Source organism: Felis catus, chromosome C1, assembly GCF_018350175.1.
Source record: "Felis catus isolate Fca126 chromosome C1, F.catus_Fca126_mat1.0, whole genome shotgun sequence".
In the NCBI taxonomy this organism is placed as follows: Eukaryota; Metazoa; Chordata; class Mammalia; order Carnivora; family Felidae; genus Felis; species Felis catus.
In genome coordinates, this window is record NC_058375.1 from 31468150 (window position 1) to 31495087 (window position 26938).

At 37.6% G+C, this 26938-nt stretch overlaps 1 long non-coding RNA gene across 2 annotated transcripts in view; it reads left to right on the forward strand.

Moving 5' to 3' along the window:
* Positions 1 to 22024, forward strand: part of LOC109502258 — a 30442-nt gene extending 8418 nt beyond the window's left edge. The window contains exons 3-5 of one of the 2 annotated variants that reach the window (XR_006584206.1): positions 4373 to 4499; positions 15829 to 17357; positions 21159 to 22024. This is a non-coding gene — a long non-coding RNA (uncharacterized LOC109502258). The remainder of the gene's footprint in view (positions 1 to 4372; positions 4500 to 15828; positions 17358 to 21158) is intronic. The other variant, XR_002160755.2, reaches the window with a different exon arrangement.
* The last annotated feature ends 4914 nt before the right edge of the window (positions 22025 to 26938 follow it).

Sequence of the window (26938 nt, forward strand, 5' to 3'; positions counted from 1 at the left end):
TGTCTCAGGCATGTTCTCATGGTTTGTGAGTTCTAGCCCCGCATTGGGCTTTCTGCTATCAGTGCAGGGCCCGCTTTGGATCCTCTGTTCCCCTCTTTCTCTGCACCTCCCCCACTCGCACTCGCTCTCTCTCAAAAATACATGAACATTAAAAAAAGAAAGAAAGAAAATGAGGGCTACCGTATGAACATGCCTAATTATTGGGAATTTATTTCAATCAGCTTTGTTTCTGAGGTTGCTATATCTCTGGATGTAGCAATTTTGCATTAATTCACTGCATGATAACAAATGACTTATATAGGAAATAAGTTTGTGATGATTGAGAAACAGAATTAAGATAGGGGCTAGTTATCTAGAACATATGTCTTAAATATGTCTTATTAAAACTACCACTTATTTTACCAGCAAAAAATGGGTTTATTCAAGAATAGCAGAGAATTGCAACCAGAGACAAGCAAGCTAAGGCAAAGCCATAGTCAAGTCTATAGAACAAAGGAGAGGAATGCTCTTTTATAGAGGAAGGGGGTGGGGAAGTTGGGAGGGCTGTTATAAACAAAAAGTCCATTGGAGTAAACTAGGAATTTTGAATAGTGGCTTTTTAAAGTTTATTTATTTATTTTCAGAGAGAGAGAGAGAGAGCGCGTGCGCGAGAGACAGCACCCATGCACAAGCAGGGAAGGAGCAGAGAGAGGAGAGAGAAAAAATCCCAATCAGGCTCCATGCTTTCAGTGCAGAGCCTGATGTGAGGCTCGATCTCATGAACTGTGAGATTATGACCTGAGCTAAAATCAAGAGCCAGACACTTAACTGAGCCCCCCAGGTGCCCCATATAGTGGCTGAGTTGTGACAGCCTCTCATTGGCTGGGCTGTTGTCAGGGAAGGAGGAAACCTTTCTTCCTTCTGCTCGGATAGCAAAGTAGTAGCTAAAGTAGTGTGGACTTGCAAGGTAACAGGTGCTTCTCCTGTTGGGTCTGCAGTTGATCCGCTGGTAGTGTGTGAGAGCTCCCCCTGCTGGCCTCCTGACTCCATTCTAACCGAGGTTTCCTTTATTAATTTTCAGTCTTTAAGTCACATATAATACATAGTCCTAGAAAATGAGTTATGATTATTATACACTGAATATTATTGATGTTGATGTTTGAATTTCAAGATTGACAAATCATTAGTGAATTATTTTAAATCTTTATAAAAGGCATTGAATTTCATTCTTAGAGTCTTCCTACAGTACAACTTAATCTTTCTTCTAGAACCATAATAAATACAAATAAGCACACTAAAAGATCTGTCACATCCTTATTCATATTGGTTGTTTTATAGTACAGTTATTGGGAAGAAAAGCACTAGCTTTTCATTAATCCCATAAAATCATTTTCAGTTCATAGGACACATGCTCGTCTATTGTGCAAACTGCCAATTCTTATCAAGGGCATTTTAATACCTAGCCACTCTATTTGGGTATGAATGCAGCTATGTTTACAGTCAGTAGTTAGTCTATAAGATAGTTCAAGAATCTATAAGTTTGCTTGAAAATAGGAATGATATCTTCCTAGTCAAGTAAAAACTATAAATTTTGTGAAAATGGGGGTCAAAAGGTCATCAATATGATCAGAAGGGTTTTGAACTCCTAAGCAAATGGCTGTTGTTTTAAAAAAAATCATCATTGCATGTTGATATGTTATTCTCATTTTGTTTATATTTCCTCTGTTTATTTCACTGATGCATCCCAACTACCTAAACCATTGTCCTTTAGAAGGGTTTTTAAATTAGACGTTTATTTTCTTTTTTCTTTCTTTTAATTGAAGTATAGTTGACACAGAAGTTTATTTTATTAAATGTTGTTTTGCCATCCTGTGAGATGATCACATAAATTTTCCTTTTTCACTTGCTATGATTACAAAAGTAATAGATTTTCTAATGCCAAATGTTCAAATAGCCAAAATCCTCATTAGCTAAAAGGAATTTATTGAGGGATATTTGGTAGCTCGCAGAATCTCTTCAAAGGCCAGAAAGACAGGCCTGGAAGCCACACAATTTGGAACGATGCTCAAATCCCACCGTTGGACCATCCCAATGGAGCGACCCCTTCTGCTGGGCACTCAGTTTGCACTGCTGACCCAGGGCTGCAAACCCCACCCCCAGAACATTTGCTTCTACTGCTTCTGTAACTAGATGCCTCTGATGCCATCCTTACTCTTTCCAACCATTAGCTTCTGAATTAAAAACTTGTGCAAGTACCTCTGGTTGGCTGATCAAGCTACGAGGGATGCTGGCAAGCAAGTTTCTGGCTTTTATCTTGAGGACACACAGATTCATAAGGTGAAAAATTCCTTAGACTTAGGGTGTTTAAAGTTGCTGGGTTGCCAAAAAAGAATGATAGATCAAGGAATCCTTAGATTTGTTTAATAATAAATGTATCTGTTAGCGTGCCTAATTAGGCAGAGTTCAGTGAACTTAATGTTGAACTATAATTTTGAAATGAAATGGAAGCTGTCTTGTAGATAAATAAGTATATAAAGAATATGGACATTTTCAAGTTTGTATCTAAAACACATAAAACACTATGGGTCTGTGTATAGTTGTGGGGAGTGGGGAAAGGGGCCTGGTTAAGGCTGAAACACAAGTTTTAGGCAGTTGGGTGAATGGTGAGCTCTTCACTGTGATAAGAAACAGAGGAGATGGAATGTGTATGTACTTGTGTGTTTGTGTGTGTGTGTGTGTGTGGAGGGGGAGGAAGAAGACACTTTGAAGTGCCTCTGGGACATCCAATTAAAGAAGTCTAGAAGAAAGATATCAAGGTCTGAGACAGATCCAGGTTAAAGATACAAATTTATGAGTTGTCACCATGTATGTGGTGACTAAAGTCGTGGGTTTGGTTAAGATCATCCAGCCAATATGTGACAAAAGAAGAAAAAGAAGGTAACTAGAGAAAAGCCTTGAGGAACACAACTATTTAAGGACTGGTCACAATAAGAGGGGCCAGAGTAGAGGTTATGTTGCAGGGAGGCAAGATGGTATAGACCAGTTAGGAGGCAGAGGTGAGGTGGTGGCTCAGAAAAGTGGTGTCAGCAGAGAGAAGAGAGATCTTTAGGAAGATTTAGTGATGGAGCAGGTGTGAGAGAGGACACAGAGGAAGGAAATGATGGTGCCTCTTTTGCTGACTTGAACATCTGAGTGGTGGAGGTGTGGTTGCCTGAATTAGGGAACATTGGGAGGGAAGCAGATCTGGAAAGGGAGATAAAGTCAGAATTGAGCAGGTTGATTTAGATGGCTTTGAAACATGCAGGTGGGTATTTATTTCATTTGGTAGATATTAATCGATTACCTACTTCACACTGGATGTTCATCATGCAGCTAATGGGGTCTGGAACTCTAGGTCTGGCTTGAGGTCTTGGCTGCCAAAGTGCATTTGAGGGTTGCCAGCATTTGAAGGCATTTGAAGCTGTCAGAATAGATGAGATCACATAGGGAGAGTGAGAGGAGGGCCTGGGAACCCCAACATTGATGAGTAGAAAAAGAGATTGAGAAAGAGTGATCAGAGAGTCGGGGGAAAAACTGGGTTACTATAATATCCAGGCTCTAGGAGGAAAGAGTTTTGAGGAAGACCATGTGGGTGGAGCCAAATAATGCGAAAAAGTCAAGCATAAAAAAGTTTGAAAGCTTTCCATTGGATCTATTAGCAAGGAAGTCATTGATTATCTTAATGAGGATAAATTTCTAGAATTGGGAATGTTAGATCAAAGTATATGTTTGATAGATGCCGCCAAATTGTTCTCCAAAGTTTTTACCTGGTGTTTATTGGCCATTTATTTTTCTTTTAGAGATTATTCAGATGACTTTTCACTTGTATGGTTTTTTTTTTAAGTTTATTTATTTTCAGAGAGTGCACGTATGAGTGGGGAAGGAGCAGAGAGAGAGGGAGAGACAGAATGCCAATTTTTTCTTCTAATTGACTTTTAAGAGCTCTTCGTATTAGGATTAGTGAACCTCTGCATAAGATGTTATCTTTTAAAATGTTTTAATTTTTTAATGTTTATTTATTTCTGAGAGAGAGAGACAGAGCATGAGCAGGGGAGGGGCAGACAGAGAGGGAAACACAGAATCCAAAGCAGGCTCCAGGCTCTGAGCTGTCAGCACAGAGCCCGACGCGGGGCTTGAACCCACGAACCGCAAGATCATGACCTGAGCTGAAGTTGGACGCTTAACCAACTGAGCCACCCAGGCACCTCTCTTTTAATTATTCTTATGTCTTGGGGCAGAACTCTGAAGTTCTCTTTATTCTGTCTACCTTTGTCAGTGTTCCCAAGTTTAGCCTTTTGTACCGCAATCATTGGTGTAGATGCTTAAGAGGAATTACTGTTCTTTGGTGTTTTAGGAACCTGTTACATTCAAGGATGTGGCCATGGACTTCACTGAGGAGGAGTGGAGGCAACTAGACCCCACACAAAGGGCCCTACATAAAGAGGTGATGCTGGAAATCTATGACAACCTGGTCTTAGTGGGTGAGGACAACCACTCTTTGGAGGATTTTTGCTTCCATGGTGTTTAAAATCTGTGGGCTCTTAAAGTTTTTAACTAAGTAAGGGCTTGAGATTCAAATATCAGAGTATCCAAATCACTATTTAAAAAATTTTTTTATTGAAATATAGTCGACATACAATGTTGTATTGGTTTCAGGTGCACAACATAGTGATTTGACAATTCTATACATTACACAGTGATCACCATGATAAGTGCACTTACCGTCTGTCACTATGCAACGTTGTTACAATATTATTGACTGTCCCTATGCTGTAGTATTCATCTCCATGACTTATGTATTTTGTAATTGGAAGTCTGTACCTCTTAATCCCCTTCACCTATGTTGCCCATCCCCCTTTCCATCTTCCTTCTGACAACCACCAGTTTGTTCTCTATTTATGAATCTGTTTTCTGGGTTTTTGTTGTTGTTGTTGTTGTTACTGTTACTTCGTTTGTATTGTTTTTTAGATTCCACATATAAGTGAAATCATATAGTATTTGTCTTTCTTGTCTGACTTGTTTCACTTAGCATAGTATTCTCCATGCATGCTATTGCAAATTGCAAGATCTTATTTTTTTATGACTAAGTAATATTCCATTGTATATGTATATACCTCATTTTCCTTATCCATTCATCTGCCAGTGGACTCTTGGATTACTTCCATATCTCAGCTATTGTAAATAATGCTGCAGTGAACATAGGGCTGTATATATCATTTTGAATGAATGTTTTCATTTTCTTTGGGTAAGTATCCAGTAGTGGAATTACTGGATCCTATGATATTTCTGTTTTTAAATTTTTGAGGAACCTCCATCCTGTTTTCCATAGTAGTTGCATCAGTTTGCATTCCCACCAACAGAGCATAAGGCTTCCCTTTTCCCCAGATCCTCGCCAACACTTAATTCCCTCTGTTTGGTACTAGCCATTCTGACCAGTATGAGGTGATATCTCATTGTGGTTTTTATTTGGATTTCCCTGATGATGAGTGATGTTGAACATCTTTTCCTGTGTCTGTTGGCCATCTGGATGTCTTCTTTGGAACAATGTGTAATCGCATCTTCTGTCCATTTTTTTAATCAGATTGTTTTTTTGGTATTGAGTTGTAGAAGTTTTTAAATATTTGGATATTAACCCCTTATCGGATATGTCATTTGCAAATATCTTCTCTCATTCAATTGGTTGCCTTTTTGTTTTGTTGATGGTTGCCTTTGCTATGAAAAGCTTTTTATTTTGGTGTAGCCCCAATAGTTTATTTTTGCTTTTGTTTCCCATGCCTCAGGAGACATATCCATAAATACGTTGCTAAGGCTAACATCCAAGAGATTACTGCCTATGTTTTCCTTCAGGAATTTTATGGTCTCAGGTCTCATATTTAAGTCTTTAATCCATTTTCAGTTTATTTTTGTGTATGGTGTAAGAAAGTGGCCCAACTTCATTTTTATGCATGTAGCTGTCCAGTATTGAAGAGACTATCTTTTCCCCGTTGTATATTTTTGCCTCCTTTGTCATAGATTGGCCATATAGGCATGGGTTTGTTTCCGGGCTCTCTATCCTATTCTGTTGATCTTGTGTCTATTTTTGTGCCAGTATCACACTGTTTTGATTGCTGTAGCTTTGTAGTATATCTTGAAATCTGGGATTGTGATACCTCTAGCTTTATTCTTCTTTCTCAAGATTGCTTTGGCTGTTCAGGATCTTTTGTGGTTCAATATGAATTTTAGGATTATTTGTTCTGCTATGAAAAATAGTATTGGTATTCTGATTAGGATTGCGTTGAATTGGTAGCTTGCTTTGGGTACAGTGGGCATTTTAACAATATTAATTCTTCCAGTCCACGAGCACGTATATCTTTCCATTTGTTTATGTTGTCTTCAGTTTCCTTCATCAATGTCTTATCATTTTCAGAGTATAGATCTTTCATGTCTTTGGTTAAGTTTATTCCTTGGTATTCTTTTTGGTGCAGTTGTAAATGGGATTAATTTTTCTTTCTGCTACTTCACTATTAATGTATAGAAATGCAAAGATAAAAAAGAAATGCAGCAGATATCTGTATATTAATTTTGTAAACTCCAACTTTACTAAATTCATTTATCAGCTCTAGAAGGGTTTTTTGGTGGCATTTTTAAACATATCATATCATGTCATCTGTAAATAGTGACAATTTTACTTCGTCATCAATTTGGATGCCTTTTATTTCTTTTTCTCGTCTAATTGTTGCAGCTAGGACTTCCCCTACTATGTTGAATAAAAGTGGTGGGAGCAGATATCTTTGTCTTGTTCCTGATCTTTGAAGAAATGCTTTCAGTTTTTCACCATTGAGTATGATGTTAACACTGTGTTTATCATTTATGGCCTTTATTATGTTGAGATATTTTCCCTCTAAACCTACTTTTTGAGAGTTTTTATCATGAATGGATGTTGTACTTTGTCAGATGCCTTTTCTGCGTCTATTGAAATAATCCTGTGGTTTTTATCCTTTCTCTTGTCAATGTGATGTATCACATTGACTTATTTGAGAATATTGAACCACTTTTGCATCCTTGGAATAAATCCCTCTTGATCATGGTGAATGATCCTTTTAATTGTATTGTTGAATTTGATTTGCTTATTATTTTGTTGAGGATTTTTACATGTGTGTTCATCAGGAATATTGGCCTAGAGTTTTCTTTTTTTATAGTGTCTTTGTCTATCTTTGTATCAAGGTAATTCTGGTCTCATAGAATGAATTTGGAGGCTTTCTTTCCTCTTCTATTTTCTAGAATAGTTTAAGAACAGGTATTAGCTCTTCATTAAATGTTTGGCAGGATTTGTCTGTGAAGCTATCTGGTCCCAGACTTTTATTTGTTGGGAATTTACCAATTCAATTTTGTTAATTGAATCAGTAGTAATCAGTCTGTTCAGATGTTTTATTTCTTTCAGATTTAGTTTTGGATGAATGTGTTTCTAGGAATTTATCCATTTCTCCTAGGATGTGCAATTTGTTTGCATATAATTTTTTAATAGTAGTGTCTTATAATTCTTTGTATTTCTGTGGTCTCAGTTATTACCTCTCCTTTTTCATTTCTGATTTTATTTATTTCAGTTCTGTTTTATTCCTGATGAGTATGGCTAAAGGTTTCTCAGCTTTTTTTTTATCTTTTCAAAGAACAGTTCTTGGTTTCATTGATCTTTTCTATTTTTTTTTATCTGTATCATATATTTCCACTCTATTATTTCCTACTTTCTCCTAACCCAAGGGTTTGTTTTTTTTTTTTAATTCTTTTAGGTATAAGGTTAGATTGTTCATATGAGATTTTTCTTGTTTCTTTTGGTAGGCCTGCATCTCTATAACCTTCCCTCTTAGAACTCCTTTTGCTGTGTTCCAAAGATTTTGGACCATTATGTTTTCATTTTCATTGGTCTCCAAGTATTTTTTGTTTCCTCTTTGATTTCTTCATTGATCCATTGGTGTTCAGTAGCATGTTGTCTAGCCTCTGTATGTTTGTGTTTTTTCGTGTTTTTTTTTTCTTAGTATTGTTTCCTAGTTTCATATCTTGGTCAGAAAAGATGCTTGATGTGATTTCAGTCTTCTTTAAATTTATTGAGACTTATTTTGTGGACTAACGTGATCTATCCTGGAGAATGTTCCATGTGCACTCAAAAAGAATGTGTAGACTGCTGTTTTTAGATAGAACATTCTGTATATATCTGTTAGGTCTGTCTGGTCTAATGTATCTTCCAAAGCACTGTTTCCTTAATGATTTTCTGTCTTGATCATCTATCTATTGATGTAAGTGAGGTGTGAAAGTCCCCTGCTATTAATGTATTAGTGTCATTTTTTCCCTTTATGTCTGTTACTATTTGCTTCATGTATTTAGGTGCTCCTATATTGGGTGCATAGATATTTTCAATTGCTATACCCTCATGTTGGATTGATCACTTTATCATTATGTACTACCCTATTTGTCTCTTGCTACAGCCTTTGTTTTAACGTCTATTTTGTCTGATATCAGTTACTCCAGCTCTTTTTCCCTTTTTATTGCTTGGGTATCGTTTTCCATTCCTTCACTTTCAGTCTCTTTGAGTCTTTAGGTCTGAAGTGAGTCTCTAATAGGCAGCATATAGATGGGTCTTGTTTTTTAATCCATTCAGTCACCCTGTCTTTTGATTGGAGCATTTAGTCTATTTACATTTAAAGTAATTATAGATAAGCATGTACTTATTGCCATTTTGTTATTTATTTATTTATTTTTTCTGGTCATAGTTCTTTTCTATTCCTTTTCTCTTGCTCTCTTCCTTTGTGGCTTACTGGATTTCTTTAGCATTATGATTGGATTCTTTTCTCTTTATTTTTTGTGAATTTATTTTAGGTTTTTGATTTGTGGTTATCATTGATTGGGTTCATATAGAACAGACTGTGTAGATAGCAATCTATATTTTATTTAAAAAATTTTTTTATTGTTTATTTTTTTAAATTTATGTCCAAATTAGTTAACATATAGTGCAACAATGATTTCAGGAGTAGATTCCTTAGTGCCCCTTACCCATTTAGCCCATCCCCCTCCCACAACCCGTCCAGTAACCCTCAGTTTGTTCTCCATGTTTATGTCTCTTCTGTTTTGTCCCCTTCCCTGTTTTTATATTATTTTTGTTTCCCTTCCCTTATGTTCATCTGTTTTGTCTCTTAAAGTCCTCATATGAGTGAAGTCATATGATTTTTGCCTTTCTCTGACTAATTTCACTTCGCATAATACCCTCCAGTTCCATCCACGTAGTTGCAAATGGCAAGATTTCATTCTTTTTGATTGCCAAGTAATACTCCATTGTATATATATACCACATCTTCTTTATCCATTCATCCATCGATGGACATTTGGGCTCTTTCCACATTTTGGCTATTGTTGATAGTGCTGCTATAAACATGGGGGTGCATGTGTCCCTTTGAAACAGCACACCTGTATCCCTTGGATAGATGCCTAGTAGTGCAATTGCTGGGTTGTAGAGTAGTTCTATTTTTAGTTTTTTGAGGATAAAAAAAATTTTTTTTAATGTTTATTTATTTTTGAGAGAGAGAGGCAGAGTATGAGCAGGGGAGGGGCAGAGAGAGGGAGACACAGAATCCAAAGCAGGCTTCAGGCTCTGAGCTGTCAGCACAGAGCCTGGAACAGGGCTTGAACTTATAAACTGTGAGATCATGACATGAGCCGAAGTTGGATGCTCAACCGACTGAGCCACCTGGGCACCTCTATAGCAATCTATATTAAGTTGATGGTCACTTAAGTTCAAACAATATTCTTTTTTAAGTTTATTTATTTATTTAGAGAAAGCATGTGAGTGGGGCAGAGAGGGAGGGAGAGAATCCCAAGGAGGCTCCATGCTGTCAGTACAGAGCCCAACGTGGGGTTTGATCCCGTGAACCGTAAGATCGTGACCTCAGCCAAAATTAAGAGTCAGATGCTTAATCAACTAAGCCACCTGGGCATCCCAGTTTGAACAACATTCTAAAAGCTTTGGATAGTATGGACATTTTAACAATACTTGTTTTCCCAATCCGTGACCATGCTGTATCTTTCCATTTATTTGTGTTGTCTTTAATTTCTCTGATCAATGTCTTATAGTTTTCAGAGTATAGGTCTTTCACCTCCTTGGTTAAGCTTATTCCTAGGTATTTTATTCATTTTAGTGCAATTGTAAATGAGATTATTTTCTTAATTTCTCTTTCGGACACTTTGTTATTGGTGTATAGAAATGCAACAGATTTCTATATATTGCATTTGTATCCTGCAACTTTATTGGATTTATGTATCAGTTCTAATAGTTTTTTGGTGTAGTCTTTAGGGTTTTCTATATATCGTATCTTGTCATCTGCAAAGAGTGAAAGTTTTACTTCTTCCTTACCAATTTAGATGCCTTTTATTCCTTTATCTTGTATGATTGCTGCAGCTAGGACTTCCATCACTATGTTGAATGAAAGTGGTGAGAGTGGACATCCTTGTCTTGTTCCTGACCTTAGGAGGAAGGCTCTCAGTTTTCCCCTATTGAGTTGGATGTTCACTGTGGGTTTTTCATATAAGGCTTTTATTATGTTGAGATATGTTCTCTCTAAACCTACTTTGTTGAGTGTTTTTATCATGACTGGATGTTGTACTTTGTCAAATGCTTTTTCTGTGTCTATTGAGATGATCATATGGTTTTTATCCTTTCTCTTATTGATGTGATGTGTCACATTGAATTGATTTGTGAAAATTGAACCACGCTTGCCATCCAGGAATAAATCCCACTTGATCATAGTGATTGATTTTTTAATGTATTGTTGGATTCGGTTTGCTAATATTTTTGTATCTGTGCTCATCAGAGGTATTGTCCTGTAGTTCTTTTTTGTGATGTCTTTGTCTAGTTTTGGAATTGGGGTAATGCTGGCCTCATAGAATGAATTTGCAAATTTTCTTTCCCTTCTATATTTTGGAAAAGTTTGAGAAGAACAGGTATTAACTCTTCTTTAAATGTTTGGCAGAATTAATCTGTGAAGCCAACTGGTCCTGGGCTTTTTTTTTTTTTTTTTTCCTCTGGGAGTTTTTTGATTACTGATTCAATTCACTGCTGGTAATTGGTCTGTTCAAATTTTTTATTTATTCCTGCTTCAATTTTGGTAGATTGAAGGTAGTTCAATCTAGCAATTCCTAGGTAGCTTTCTAGGAATTTATCCATTTCTTCTAGGTTGTCCAATTTGTTAGCATATAATTTTTCATATTCTCTTACAATCCTTTGTATTTCTGTGGTGTTGTTATTTCTCCTCTTTTGTTTCTGATTTTATTTGAGTCCTCTTTTTTTGTGATGAGTCTGGCCAGAGGCTTATTGATTTTGTTGATCTTCCCAAAGAACTAGCTCCTGGTTTCATTGATCTGTTCTATTGTTTTTTTAGCTTCTGTATCATTTATTTCTGCTCTAGTCTTTATTATAATTTCTGTCCTTCTGCTAGTTTTGGATTTTTTCTTCTTTTTCTAGTTCCTATAGGTGTAAGGTTAGGTTGTGTAACCCTCACCCTAACCCTATCCCCAACCTTGCCTCCTGAGGTAGGCTTGTACTGCTGTAAACTTCCCTCTTAGAATTGCTTTTGCTGCATCCCAAAGATTTTGAATCATTGTGTTTTCATTTTCACTTATCTTTATGTATTTTTTGATTTTTTGGTTGATCCATTCATTGTTTAGTAACACGTTATTTAACCTCCATGTATTTGTGCTCTTTCCAGATTTTTTCTTGTGGTTGATTTCCAGTTTCATTGCATTGTGGTCAGAAAAGATGTATGGTAGGACTTTGATCTTTTTGAATTTGTTGATACTTGTTTTGTGGCCTAATATGTGATATATTCTGGACAATGTTCCATGTTCACTTGAAAAGAATGTGTATTCTGATGTTTTAGAATGGAATGTTCTGAATATATCTACTAAATCCATCTGGTCTAGTATGTCATTCAAAGTCACTGTTTTCTTATTGATTTTCCTTTTAGATAACCTGTCCATTGATGTAAGTGAGGTGTTAAAGTCCCCTACTAGTATTGTATTACTATCAGTTTGTGTTTGTTATTAACTATTTTATGTATTTGGGAACTTCTATGCTGGGTGTGTAAATATTCACCATTGTTATGTCTTCTTGTTGGATTGTCCCCTTGATGATTACATAATATCCTTCTTTGTCTCTTGTTACAATCTTTGTTTTAAAGTCTATTTTGTCTGATATAAGTATTGCTACTTTGGCTTTCTTTTCACATCCATTTGCGTGATAAATGTTTCCCATCCCCTCGTTTTTAAAAAAAAAAATTTTACTTACAGTGTGAGCGGGAGAGGGGGAGAAAGAGAGGGAGAGAGAGAAAATCCCAAACAGGCTCTACACTGTCAGCATGGAGCCTGATGTGGAGCTCGAACTCATGAGTTGTGAGATCATGACCTAAGCTGAAATCAAGAGTCAGACACTTAACCAACTGAGCCACCCAGGCACCTCCATCCCCTCGCTTTCAATCTTCATGTACCTATAGATCTGAAATGAGTCTCCTGGAGGCAGCATATAGATGGGTCTTGTTTTTATTATCTAGTCCATTGCCCTATATCTTTTTATTATAGCATTGAGTCCATTTACATTCAAAGAAATTATTGATATTTTGTTGCCATTTTGTTTTATGGTTGTTTTTGTAGATCTTATCTGTTTCTTTTTTCCATTGCTTTCTTCTCTCACCGTAAGTTGGCTTTCTTTAGTGATGTACTTGGATTCCTTTCCTTTCTGCACATTTATTACTGGTGTTTGATTTGTGGTTACCATTGGGTTTGTATATAACATGTTCCACATATAGCAGTCCACACTAAGTTGGTGGTCGCTTAAGTTTGAGCCCATTCTTTACTCTTTCCCACCCCCTACATTTTAGGTACGTGGTGTCATACTTTACATCTTTTTATGTTGTGAGTCCCTTGGCTGAGTTTTACAGATACTTATTTTTACTGCTTTTGTGCTTCCTACTTTTCTTATTCTTATGATCTTTCCTTTCCACTCAGAGTCCCCTTTAACATTTCTTGTAGGGCTGGTTTAGTGGTCAAGAACCCCTTTAGCTTCCATTTTGGAAATTCTTTCTCTCTTGTATTCTCAATGATAGCCTTAGTGGATAGAGTATTCTTGGCTGTAGATTTTTTTTTCTTTCACCACTTTGAACATATCATGCCATTGCCTTCTGTCCTGCAAAGTTTCTACTGAAAAATCCACTTATAGCCGTATGGGGTTTCCCTTGTATATAACTGTCTTTTCTTTTGCTGCTTTCAAAATTCTCCATCGCTACTTTCTGCTATTTTGATTACTGTGTCTTGGTGTGAACCTCCTCGGGTTGATTTTGTCGGGAGAGCTCAGTGCCTCCTGGATCTGGATATCTTTCTCCCTCCCATAGGCCCCATTTTTCCAGCTGCTGCTTCCACACTGTGTCTCCATGGGTTGTCTGTCATGCTAGCTCTTTAATGGCAGTGACTCTGTTTCCTATTGCCCTCTGGGCTCTCCCCGAGCAAAGCCTGCTGGTTTTTGATGTTCCAGGCTTCAAGTTCTGCTGGTTGTAAGAACCCACAAAATTTGGCCCCTCCAGTTTTCAGAGCCAAATGCTATGGCGAGTGATGTACCCTGTACAGGTTCCCTAGTGTGATCATCTTTTTCCCCCCTCTCCACGCCTGTTGCTCCCTCCCTTCCTTGGGTATCCCACAATTTATGTTTAGCTCCCTGCCATATTATTTATACCCTCTTTGAGGTGCTTCTTCTTTACATTGAGTTGTAGAGTTTTTTCTACCATTCTTTGGATTGTTTTCTGGGTTACTTATACTGATATGAGTGTTATCTAGTTGTGGCCATGGATGAGGTGAACTGGGTCCTCCTATTCCACCATCTTCCCCAGAAATCCCCTAGTGTCTTTTTCCTTGAATTCTGCTTTGTCAGATATTAATGTTGTTCTTCTGTTCCAGTTAGCATTTGCCTGCTATAGATTTGTCTCTTGCAAGCTGAAAATGGCTGTATTTTTAAACCTAATCTTGGAGTCTTTAAGACTCTTAGGGAATTTAGTCCTTTTACATTTACTGTATAATGATTCCTGACATTTTATGCATTCTAATTCCTCACCCCCTTCCCTTATTTGGGAGTTCTAAATGAATTGTTACTTTCCTTTTTCCCCTCCATTTTTATTCTTTAATTACCCTTAAGATTTTAACATGTTTTAAAAGTTATATTTTTCTGTCAGTGGCAAGTGTTAAACAGTTCTTTATAACTTCTACTTTCCAGAACAATACAGACCTATTAACAAACTTTCACTTAGCATTCTCACACACACACACCCTTTTCCCCATGGCCTGTGTTTAGTTGAAACAAGATATAATTCTTAATTTTTTTACATCGTGTCTTTATTTTTTCAGAGATTAAGGTGGCTTTAATTTTTTCCATAATTTCTTAAATCCCACATCTGTTTTTTGCTTGGATCTATTTTTCATTTGCCAACAAACTTTCTGAATCTCTACATGTTTGTAAGGGTATTTATATTCACCCCAGTCTTGGATACTAGTGTAGCAGAGTAGAGACCTCTAGATTCAAAATCATTTTTCCCTGAGAATGTTTTAGCCATCCTATCTTGTTTTTAACCTCCTGATATTGCTTACTCCAATTTGATTCATTCATTTAGTAATTCTCTCATTTTTGTTTAACCTGTTCTTTTTTCCCCCCCTTCCTTCTGAAAACATTTAGAACTTTCATCTTTTTCCCCTTGGAATTTTGAAATTTAACAGAATATATCTAGGTGTGAAAAAAAAATTTTTTAAGTAATCATGTTTGCCAGTCATTGAGCCTGTTCATCTCTGAATCAGATCAGAGAAGTTTCCCCTTATTGTTTTATGAGATTTTGTTGGGTGGAAAGGAGGTAAAGCTTTTACTTTTTTAAGTTTATCTTGCAAGAGAGAGAGAGAGAGAGAGAGAGAACGAGCAGGGCACAGAGAAAGAGAGGAAATCCCAAGCAGGCTCTGTGCTGTCAGCATAGACCCTGATGGGGGGCTTATACTGACAAACCATGAAATCATGACCTGACCTGAAACCAAAGTTGGAAGCTTAACCGACTGAGCCACCCAGACACCCCAAGCTTTTACATTTTTATTATTTAGTTCTACTTTTTATATTTCGTGTTTTCCCTCTTCATGAGTTTTTATTTTAATTTTGGTTGTCTTTGCTTTTTTGAGGGTACCTTCCTTTTGCCTATGTAAAGGAACCATCAGGTGAGGTTTTAGAATTATTGAGTATCATCTTTTTCCTTCAGGATACTGGAGACCTTGTACGATTGTCTTCTGCCGATCTTACTCTCTTTTCAAGGGAGTAACTTGTTTTATTTTTTTTTTATATGTTGTATATGCTTTTGTTTTCTTGATCCTTGAAATTCAGAAATTTCATCTAGATATGTGAATATGTTTGTCCTTTTTTCAGCTCCTACATGGTACTGGGTGGGGAGGGTTATTTGATTTTCTAGATTGAAAGTCTCTTTCAGCTTAAGTAACTTTCATGAATTCTATTTGTTTGCTCTTTCTGGATCTCCTATACATTTGTAAGATCTTCTAGATCTAGCCTTCACGACTTAATATTTTTCTCATAATTTCATTTTCACAATTTCACTTTCTTGATCCTTTCCCTTTGAATCCTAGTAGAACTCTTCAAGTTGGTTTTTTAACTAATATAGTTTTCCACATTCTCCAGTCTGAGATCCTATTGCTTGCAGCCTTGATTGAGATTTTTAGTTAACATTTTCTTTTTCTCAAAACATCCTCTTTTCCACACAGCGAAGAAACTTGACGACTGTGCTGAATGTGGGAAGAGCTTTAGTCGAAGCACAGAAATTCGCTATCATCAGAGAATTCAACCTGGAGAGAAACCTTTCATATGTGATACGTGCGGCAAAGGCTTCAATTATAACACAAATCTTCGTGTTCATTGGAGAGTTCACACAGGAGAGAAACTTTTTTTTACCACCGTTTATTTTATTTTTGAGACAGAGCATGAATGGGGGAGAGTCAGAGAGAGAGAGGGAGACACAGAATCTGAAGCAGGCTCCAGGCTCTGAGCTGTCAGCACAGAGCCTGACCCGGGTCTCGAACTCACAGACCGCGAGATCATGACCTGAGCCGAAGTCGGCCGCTCAACCAACTGAGCCACCCAGGCGCCCCAGGAGAGAAACCTTTTAAGTGTGAGTGTGGCAAGGGCTCCCCTCAGAGCTCCAACCTTTGCATCCATCAGAGAGTCCACACTGGAGAGAGACTCTACACATGTGATAAATGTGGTAAGGCTTCAGGCAGAACATAGATCGCCAAGTGCATCAGAGAGTCCACACAAACGTGAAACTCTGAAAACACAGACTTATATGCTCATCTGAAAGTCCACAGAGGAGAGAAACTCAACAAGTGTGTGTGGTAAGAACTTCTTCAGTCAGAGCATAGATCTCCAAGTTTATCAAAGAATTCACACAGAGAAACCATTAGATAGGATAGATGCTGTAAGAGTTTGTTACCTTCATCTTCATCAGATCCCACGTGGGAGACAAACCCTACAGGTGTGGGACGTGTGGTCAGAACTTCTATTAGAGTGCATCCCTCCCCCTTTACCAGAGTCTGTTTCTGCAACAATTCTGTGAGCCCCATGAGCGTCTCGTTACACATGCTTTGCTCACCATTTTGTGCCCAGCTCCTGACATACTGCCTGGTACAAGTAGCTATTCAACAAATATCTCTTGAATGCAGATCCACTTGGGAGAGAACCCCTTTAAGTGTGATGTGCCCTAAAGACTTCACAGTCCACACATTGAAATACCGCACGGTAAAGATTTCAGTCAGATCATGGGTTTCATCGTTAGTTAATCCCTGCAGGGGAGAAGTCCTGTCAAACTGATGAATATACTAATGGACTTGAGATAATATTCATGTTATTAAATCGCTATGGTAAATTTATATGCCTTCAACATAAGAATTCTCACCCCTAAACTATCAATTGTAAAAATACTTTTGTCAAAACTCATGCTAAAACATGTATCTATTGTATTATTCAGGAAAAATCCTGTGACATGAAATTATGTGTCAAGCTCTGGACTGACAAGCTCCACAGAAGGTTGATTCCATCACAAAGAGGTTTATGTTAGACATAACCAATAAGTAACCCAGCACCCGTGCCAAACAAGGTTTTCCTCCTGGAAAGATGCCCCTTACCTGGCAGAGGCCCTTCTAGACTGAAAGCCTCCTGGCTCTAATTGAGCATCTTCCCGTCCATCATGTCACCAGGCTTCTGGGTGCCTTGCACCATGGATTATAGAAGTCTCCAGGTAAGGCATCTTCAGAGTAGATGTCTGTAGAAGAGACAGCTAAAGAAAGGGGCTGGGTCAGGAGAGGAAAGCAAGTCTGAAAGGAAATGATTAGAGGGAAAGGAAAAAGAACAGTGCCTAGGAGGGAGGTTGTGGGATGGTGGGGTAGAAAGCCCAGAGGCTTCTCCAAAGTTTCAAACAAGTGTGGTGACCCCAGTATAGGGCTTTCCCTGAGTAGTCTGAGCTGAGTAGAGGGTGAGCTGTAGTGGGTAGAGATGGACCCCATCAGCGTTAAGGCCAGTTGGGACCAGAGGTGGAAAAGCTTCTGTGAAGGGCCTTGGAAAGCAACTCCATGCTTCATTGTTTCCCCAAGTGGCCCAAGTCAGGTGGGACCATTATCCCCCCAATGGAAGGAGGGACCCTATAGGAAGGCAGTAATAAGGCTGACTCCCTTCGGGAGGCATAAATTAATTAGAGACAGCCTGAGGGCCTGGCCATGAAGCAGGAAGACTGGGGCCAGGAGGTTAGGAAGAGGTCAGGGACCCAGCTTCATCATTAAATGTGAGTAAGGAAGAGATCGGTTTGCCTAAATTCTTTGTACTATGTGCCCCTAGGCAGCCATTGCAAGGGGAAGGATATCCACCATTAGAGAGACTTTGGGGCTCTAGGAGGACTGTCAGCTGACCTGTCCAGAGACCATCGGCTCACATTGGGAGCCGGTGTTGGTATGCCCAAGGGCTATAATGGCAACTGGCTTGTGAGAGGCCCTCAAATACTGAATGAGGGTATTAATAAAATTCCAACAACTCATATTTATATTAGTTTCTTTTCCTTCTTCCTCTCTGCTTTTTCCTCTCCAACTCTTCTTCTCTTTTCTGTTTTTAGATTTAAAAAATACTTTAATTATAAAATATTTCAGGCATACAGAAAAGTTCAGAAAATTTAACAATAGTATGTTAAATTTTGCCACATTAGCATCAGGTTTTTGGGGGGGGGTGGTAAGGAAAAAACAGATTGAACTGCAGCCTCATGCTGTCTTTTCCCTCAGCCCTGCTCAGAGGTAACCATTATGCTCAAGTTGCTGTGTATTATTTCTGTGTGTGTTCGGGTTTTTTTTTTTTTTTTTTTTTTAAATTACCTGTGTGTCCATGATATCTTAGTGTTTTTTTTGTTTTGTTTTTGGTTTTTTTTTGCAATTTGCTTTATGCCCCAAGCATTACATTTTTGAGATTTTTTTATGCTGATGTTTTAGAACTAATTAAGGGATTTCAGCTTCTGTCATCTAAGCTATCAGACAGATAATCTACTGAAGACATTATTTGTGTGCCTCTGTGCCAATAATACATTTTTGAGTGATCTAGCTTTATAAAAATCATCCTGGCTATTTAAAGCCCTTTATTCTTTCATGTAAGTTGTAGAATCAGCTTGTCAAAGTCCTTGAAAAATTTGTCAGATTGGGATTTTTGGGTTTTTTCTTCTTTTCATTCCTTCCATTGGGTTATGTTTTATTATTCTCTATTTTGTTCTAGAAGATAGTAGTTACATTTGATCTCTTTTTGTTTGCTGTTAACATTCATAACTTAAGAGGCATTAATGCAAACTTCATTAATGGTAGAGACTAGAATACTCGCTTTGCTTCTCCTTACATGTTATGGTTGTATAATATGTCACTATTTTGTTGTAAGTAGACCATGCAAGTTTAGATTAACCTGCACATTTGCCAGCTTCTTACCACAGGTTCTTGTATTTCCCCCTTCCTTGTGAATTCCACGCCTCGGCATCCTAGAGCAGAGACAGCTTGTGCATTGGTCAAAAGCACCAAGTCTGCAGCCAGATGACCTGTGGTGGCTCTGCAGCTCTGTTGTTGATCACAAGCTCTGTGACCTTTGACTTTGATTACTGAATCTCTTTGTGCCTCAGTTTTTGTATTTATAAAATAGGGATGATAATATCTACTTCATGGGGTTGTTATAAGGATCAGATGAATTAATATTTGTGGAATGGTTACAATAGTGCTTGGCACATAGTAAGCCTTATAAGAGTTTCTTATAGAAGTAAATTATTCCGAGTGTAAGTTATTTCTCCCTTACTCTTGAATTATAGCATAGCGAGGTATAGAATTCTAAATTGACATTTATTTTTACTTAGCAGTGCCTTAGCCTCTGGGGCTGCTTTTTAAAATCCATAATTGGGGCACCTGGGTGGCTCGGTTGAGTGTCCAACTTTGGCTCAGGTCATGATCTCATGGTTTGTGAGCTTGAGCCCCACATTGGGCTCACTGTTGTCAACCTGTCAGCACAGAGCCTACTTCAGATCCTCTGTCCCCCTCTCTCAGAGCCTTCCCCACTTGCGCTCTCCCCAAAATAAATACAAAAATAAAGAAAGTCCATAATTAACCAATTTATTGTTCCCTCTGAGACACTGTCTTTTCTCTGGTCAATTTTCAGGTTACCTCTTTAAGATCTTATTTTTTAAGAAATCTCTACACCCAACATTTGGCTTCAACTCACAATCCCAAGACCAGAAGTCACACACACCACCAACTGAGCCATCCAGACAACCCAGATTACCTTATCTTTAAAAAGGTTTAGCAAAATCGTGAAAAGTAGAAAAGTGTTCTGCCATTTTATGAAATATATCTAGGTGTGGGTTTACTTCTGTTTTTTTTTTTTCTTTTTAATTTTTTTTTTAATGTTTATTTATTTTTGGGACAGAGAGAGCCAGAGCATGAACGGGGGAAGGGCAGAGAGAGAGGGAGACACAGAATCAGAAACAGGCTCCAGGCTCTGAGCCATCAGTCCAGAGCCTGACGCGGAGCTCGAACTCACGGACCGCAAGATCGTGACCTGGCTGAAGTCGGACACTTAACCGACTGCGCCACCCAGGCGCCCCTACTTCTGTTTTTTCTAATCAGGACATATTGTGCTTCTATGTGCTATTTTCTATTCTATTAATTTTTTTTAATTCTATCCTTGTACTTTTAGGTTTGTCATTTTTTTCTAGCTTGAGTTACACGTTTAGAGCTTATTTTTAGCATTTATTTTCTAATATTTTCTGTATTTCAGTGACTTAAATTTCCTGTGAATACTTTGGCAGCATCTTTTCCAGAACACAGTTTGGCAATCTGTGTCAAAGGCCTCTAAAGTGTTTATACCATCTGACTCAAATTTCACATCTAAGAATCTATATATTTTTTTTAATTAAAAAAATATATTTTGAGAGAAGAACACGCAAACAGGGGAGGGGTAGAGAGAGAGGGAGAGAGAGACAATCCTAAGCAAGCTCCCTGCTATCAGCACAGAACCTGACACAGGACCCAAACCCACAAACTGTGAGATCATGACCTGAGCTGAAACCAAGTGTTGGACGCTTAACAGGCTGAGCCACCCAGGTGCTCCTCTAAGAATCTATATTAAGGACATAATCAAATGAATTATATATAAAAGGCATGTATTACCATGTCATTTCTACTGTTTTTTAAAAAGGAAAGGATTTATACAGTGCAGTATTCAGCAAGAAAAATATTCTGGGTCATTTTTAATGACTTAGAAAAATGCACCCAATATAGCAGATGTAAAGACACAGTGTATTTTTCAAGTTTTTCCCTCTAATATATTAACAGTGTAAGTGTTTGCTTTTTATTTTCTATTTTGTGCTTTTCATTATTTTGCAAGCAGTCTCTAATGCTTCCCAGTCCCTACTGACAAAAATGCTGGTTCTTTTGTTGTAAAATATCACAATATTATGAAGCAAACGTAACTGGTTTGGAGTGTCAGTTCAGTGGGGCATATAAGATCATGAAACAGTTTTATTTTTTTTCAGCCACTGCCTTCATGCTGTGAATTCTTCACTCATTGAATTCTGTTGAATTCCCCTGATTGATTGCTGGGTTGAATGAATATTGAGTGGGAAAGAGAGGCCCCGAGGGACGGACGGAGGGCTTTAGGAAAGAGGAGGAAGAGGAGGAAGAGTCCAAACTAGGTAAAGATTATAAAGATTATAAACTGGTGAGAGTATTTGCAATCCATATCACAAAGGGACTCATCTCCCTATTTATGAAGAGCTCTTAGAAATCAAGCAAAGCATTAAAAAATGTGAAGAGATTAAGGGCCATTTATATTATCTCTAAAATGTACAGAGGTGTCAGACTTTTCTAATATGAGAAATGCAAATCTAAACCATGCTAAGATACCATTTCTCACTTAACAGATTTGCAGAAAATTGAAAAGTTAAATTCATTGTTAATGAGGCTTTAGAGACACAGGCATATCTCATGCATTGCTGTGGGGATTATAAAATAGAACTCCTAGGGAGGGGAATTTGATAGTATCTACCAAAACTACAGATACTTTTACCTTTTCCCCAGATATCCCATTTCTGAGAATTTATCCCACAGATACACCTGCATGTGTGCTTTGAAAATATCTGGCATTGTTTCCAGTAGTAACAAATGGAAACCACCACAAATGTCCGCCAATAGAGGACTGGTTTAATAGACTATTCTGTGGACGTACAGTGTGCAGCTGTAATGAAAAGGAACGTCTCGTGCTGAAATGGAAAGATCTCCAAGATAGAACATGAAATGAATACAAGGTGAAGAACAATGTGCATATATGCATGTATATTTAAATATATAAAATAAACTATATAATATAATTTTATATACTATATTAAAAACAATGAGTATATCCATGTTTGCTTATATTTGCATAATGTCACACTGACAGGATTAACAAGGGGCTAATGAAATGGTTGTCTGGGGAGCAGGGGTCAGAGTGAGGGTTTTCTGTTTTTGTATTTTTAAATACAGTTTTTATTTGAACATGCTATTTAAAAATTTTTAATGTTTATTTTTAGAGAGAGAGAGAGAGAGAGAGCATAAGTGGGGGAGGGGGAAAGAGAGAGGGAGACACAGAATCTGTTAAGACAGCACAGAGCCTGACCCGGGGCTTGAACCCACAGACCACAAGATCAGGACCGGAGCTGAAGTTGGATGCTTAACCGACTGAGCCATCCAGGCGCCCCTGAACATGCTATTTTTAAAACAATGCTGGATGAAAGCCAATGGCTTTTAGCATTTATTGATATTACATCAGCTTCCCTATGTTATTTTTAATAAAATATACATAAGTTTTGCACCTATAGGTTTGTCTGAGTTTTTGTTTTAGTCAGAATTTGTTATTATGGTTTTACAGTCTCAAAAATAGGGTAATTCACCCAAGTAACCTATAAAAACAAATATAAAATATACTCAAAAGCAAGCAGAAGAAAATAATAAAGGCAAGAAATCAATGAAATCCAAAACAGAAAAAGAAAAATCAATGAAACCAAAAGTTGATTCTTTAAAAAGAGTTGATAAATGTCTAACCAGACAGACCTAGAAAAAAAAGAAATTGACGAAAATGAGAGGACATTACTCTTGTCCCTACAAACATTAAAAGAATAAGGAAATACTATGAACACTCTACATATACATGCAACAACTTAAATGAAATGGACCAGTTCCTTGAAAGACACAAATTACCAAAACTCATTCAAGGAGAAATAAAGTGAACAGTACTAAAGCTATTAAAGAAATCTAATTCAAAAAAGAATACTCCAGGTCCAAATAATTTCACTAGTGAATTCTACCAAACATACAAGGAAGAATTAGCAATCCTTCGAAATCTCTTCCAGAAGACAAAGAGGCATTTTATAAAGCTAAGAGTACCTTCATATCAAAACTAAACAAAGAGTATTACAAGAAAACTGCAGCCCAACATCCCCCATTAATATAGATGCAAAAATGCCTCAAATTATTAGCAAATCAAATTCAATATGTAAAAATTAACACAAAACAACCAAATGGTATTTATCCCAGGAATATAGGATTGGTGTCACACTTGAAAATCAATGAAATTCTCCACAGACTTAAGAAAAACCACATGATTATATCAATAGGTGCAGAAAAAGCATTAACATCCATTCATAATAAAGATTCAGCAGACTAATAATAGAAGGGAACTTCTTCAATCTGGTAAAGATCATATGCAAAATACTACAGCTAACATATTTAATAGTGAAAGATGGAATGCTTTCTTCCTATGATTGGCAACTAAGACAAAAATGTCTACTATCACTTCTATTGAATATTGCTCTGGAAGTCTTAGCAAATGCAATAAGGCTAGTGAAAAATAAAAGGCATTCTGGTTGAGAAGGAAGAAGTAAAACTATTCGCAGCTGATACGATGGTCTTTGTAGAAAATCCCAAGGAACCTATAAAGCTCCTGGAACTAAGTTTAACAGGGTTGCAGGATACAAAATCCATATACAAAATCTATTGTATTTCTATACCAATGAACAAGCGAAAACTGAAAAATTTTAAACTACCATTTGTAAAAGCTCCAAAAGAGAAAGAGAAATACTTATGTAATAAAATACATGTAGGTTCTACATGCTAAAAAATACAAAGTGTTAATGAGAGAGGTGACAAAAAAACTTAAAAAATGGAGACATATCATGTTCACAGATGGGAAGACTCAATATAGTTAAGATGTTGGTTCTACCCAAACTAGTCTATAGATTTAATGCAATCCCAAACAAAAAAAAAATCTATATAGGAAGGTGAAGAGACTAGATTAGCCAAGACAATTTTTTTTAAAGATATAATTTTCAAAGTAACCTCTGTATCCACTGTGGGGCTTGAACTAACAACCCCAAGATCAAGAGTCATATGCTCCTCTGTCTGAGCCACCCAGGTGCCCCTAACCAAGATGCTTTTTGAAGACGAACAAAGTTGAAGGATCTGTATATGATTTGTAAGACATGCTATAGATCTACAGTAAAGACAGTGTATTATGGGCTGAAGGATAGTGTAGAATAATGGAACAGGATAGAAAATCCAGAAATTGATTATATTCCTGTGAATCTACTGATTTTTGACAAAGGTACAATAATAATTCAGAGAAAGGACAGTCTTCAACAAATGGTGCTAGAACTGGACATCTATATGCAAAAATATGAACCTTGATCTACACATTACACTATACAAAAATTAAAACGGATCACAATGAAACCACAGTGAGATACCACTTTACCACCACTAGCATGGCAATAGTCAAAATAGTCAAGTGATGGTGGTTGGAATTCTCATATATCCGTGGTGGAATGTAAAGTTTTCCACTTTAGAAAATAGTTTGTCAGTTCTTCAAAAAGTTAGTTACCAAAAGACCCAGTAATTCCACTCCTAGGTATATCCAAGAGAAATGAAAATCTATGTCCACATAAAAATGCGAGGGGCACCTGGGTGGCTCAGTCGGTTGAGCGTCTGACTTCGGCTCAGGTCATGATCTCGCGGTGAGTTCTAACCCCGTGTCTGGCTCTGTGCTGACAGCTCAGAGCCTGGAGCCTGCTTTGGATTCTGTGTCTCCCTCACTCTCTCTGCCCCTAACCCACTCACATCCTGTCTGTCTCTCTCAAAAATAAACATTAAAAAAAATTTTTTTAATGTGTACACAAATGTTCATAGCAGCAGCATTCATCATAGCTAAGGGGTTGAAACAACCAAAATGTTCATCAACTGATGAATACATAAGCATAGAGTATTCATACAATAGAATATTATTCGGCTATAAAAAGAAATGAAGTACTGATACATGTCATAACATGGACGGACTTTGAAGATATGCTAAGTGAAAAGAAGTCACAAAAAGTCATACATTGTATGATTCCAATTACATGAAGTGCTCAGAACAGGCAAATTTATACAGACAGAAGATAGATTAGTGGTTGCTAGGGCTAAGGATGGGAAGCGGAGAAGGAGATTGATGGCTAACGGGCAAGGAGTTCTTTGAGGTGGGGATGCAAATGTTCCAAAAGTAGATTGTTGTGATGATTACACAACTTGAATATATTAAAAATAAAGTAAAAATCTTAAACATTACATGTACATGTTAAATGGGTGAGTTGTATGGTGTGTAAATTATACTTTAATAAAGCTATTTTTTTTAAATATGGATCAGAGACCTAAGTGTAAAGCGTAAGTTTATAAAACCCTTAGAAGAAAACATAGGAGAAAATCTTCATGACCTTTAGTCAAGCAGAGTTCTTAGGATACCAAAAGCATAGGCAAGAAAAAAACCTTGATATCCTCAAAATTTAAAACTTTTGTTCTGGGAAGGACATTGTCAAGAGCATAAAAAGACAAAATCGCAAACTGGGAGAAAACATTTGTATGACACATAAATAAAGGAATATATCCAGAATACATCTTTTAAAAAACCTCCCAAAACTCAACCAAAGAACTCAATTTAAAAAGAAACAAAAAAAAAAATTAAAAAAAAAAGAGAAACAATATGAATGGACAGTACAGCAGAGAATATACAGATGCTCAATATTAGCCCTTAAGGAAGTGCTAACTAAAACCACAATGAGGTATTATGACATACTGTTTTAGTCATCTATTGCTATAAAAAATGATCCCCCAATTTAGCAACTTAAAACATACTTTTTTTAAAATTTTTTAAAGTTTATTCATTTTTGAGAGAGAGAGAGAGAGTATGAGCAAGGGACGGGCAGAGAGAGAGAGAGAGAGAGAGAGAGAGAGAGAGAGAGAGAGAGATAGACATAGAATCTAAAGCAGGCTCCAGGCTCCAAGCTGTCAGCACAGAGCCTGACGCGGGGCTCAAACCCACAGACCACGAGATCGTGACCTGAGCCACAGTTGGACGCTCAACCAACTGAACCACCCAGGCGCCCCTAACCAACATATATTTATTATCTCACTTTCTGTGGATCATGGTTTTTGGCACAGCTTCACTGGGTCCTCTCTTTTAGAGTCTTGCGTAAAGTTTCAATCAGGCTGTTGGCTCTGCCGGAGATGGGGGCAGCCTCAAATGGAAGCTCCACTGGCGAAGGACCTGCTGCCACGCATGGCCATAGGTAGGATTCAATTACTTGATGACTATTGGACTTTGGGCCTTAGTTCCTTGCTGGCTCTTGGCTAAAGGCTGCCTTAATCCTTTTTGCCAGGAGAATCTCTCCATCAGGGAGAGATTTTCTCTCTCCATCAGGGAGAGATTTTCTCTCTCAAGAAAAGCCAGAAGGAGAAGGTCAGCAAGATAAGAGTTACAGTCTTTTTCTTTTGTAATCTAATCACAGAAGTAACACCCCCTCCCCCCGTTACTGCTGCCATAATCATGTCAGTCTAAGAAAATGCAAAGGAAATTAATATCATTAGTATTTCTCATTCTGTTGGTTAGAAGCAAGTTATTAGGTCCAACCTAAATTCAAGAGGAGGGGATTATCCAAAGATGTGATTATCTGGAAGAATGAACACTATGGGAGCCATGTCAGAAGCATCCTTCCACACACCCTTTTTATTTATTTATTTATTTTTTAAATTTTTTTTTTCAACATTTATTTTTGGGACAGAGAGAGACAGAGCATGAACGGGGGAGGGGCAGAGAGAGAGGGAGACACAGAATCAGAAACAGGCTCCAGGCTCTGAGCCATCAGCCCAGAGCCTGACGCGGGGCTCGAACTCACTGACCGCGAGATCGTGACCTGGCTGAAGTCGGACGCTTAACCGACTGCGCCACCCAGGCGCCCCAGATGAGCTAAAA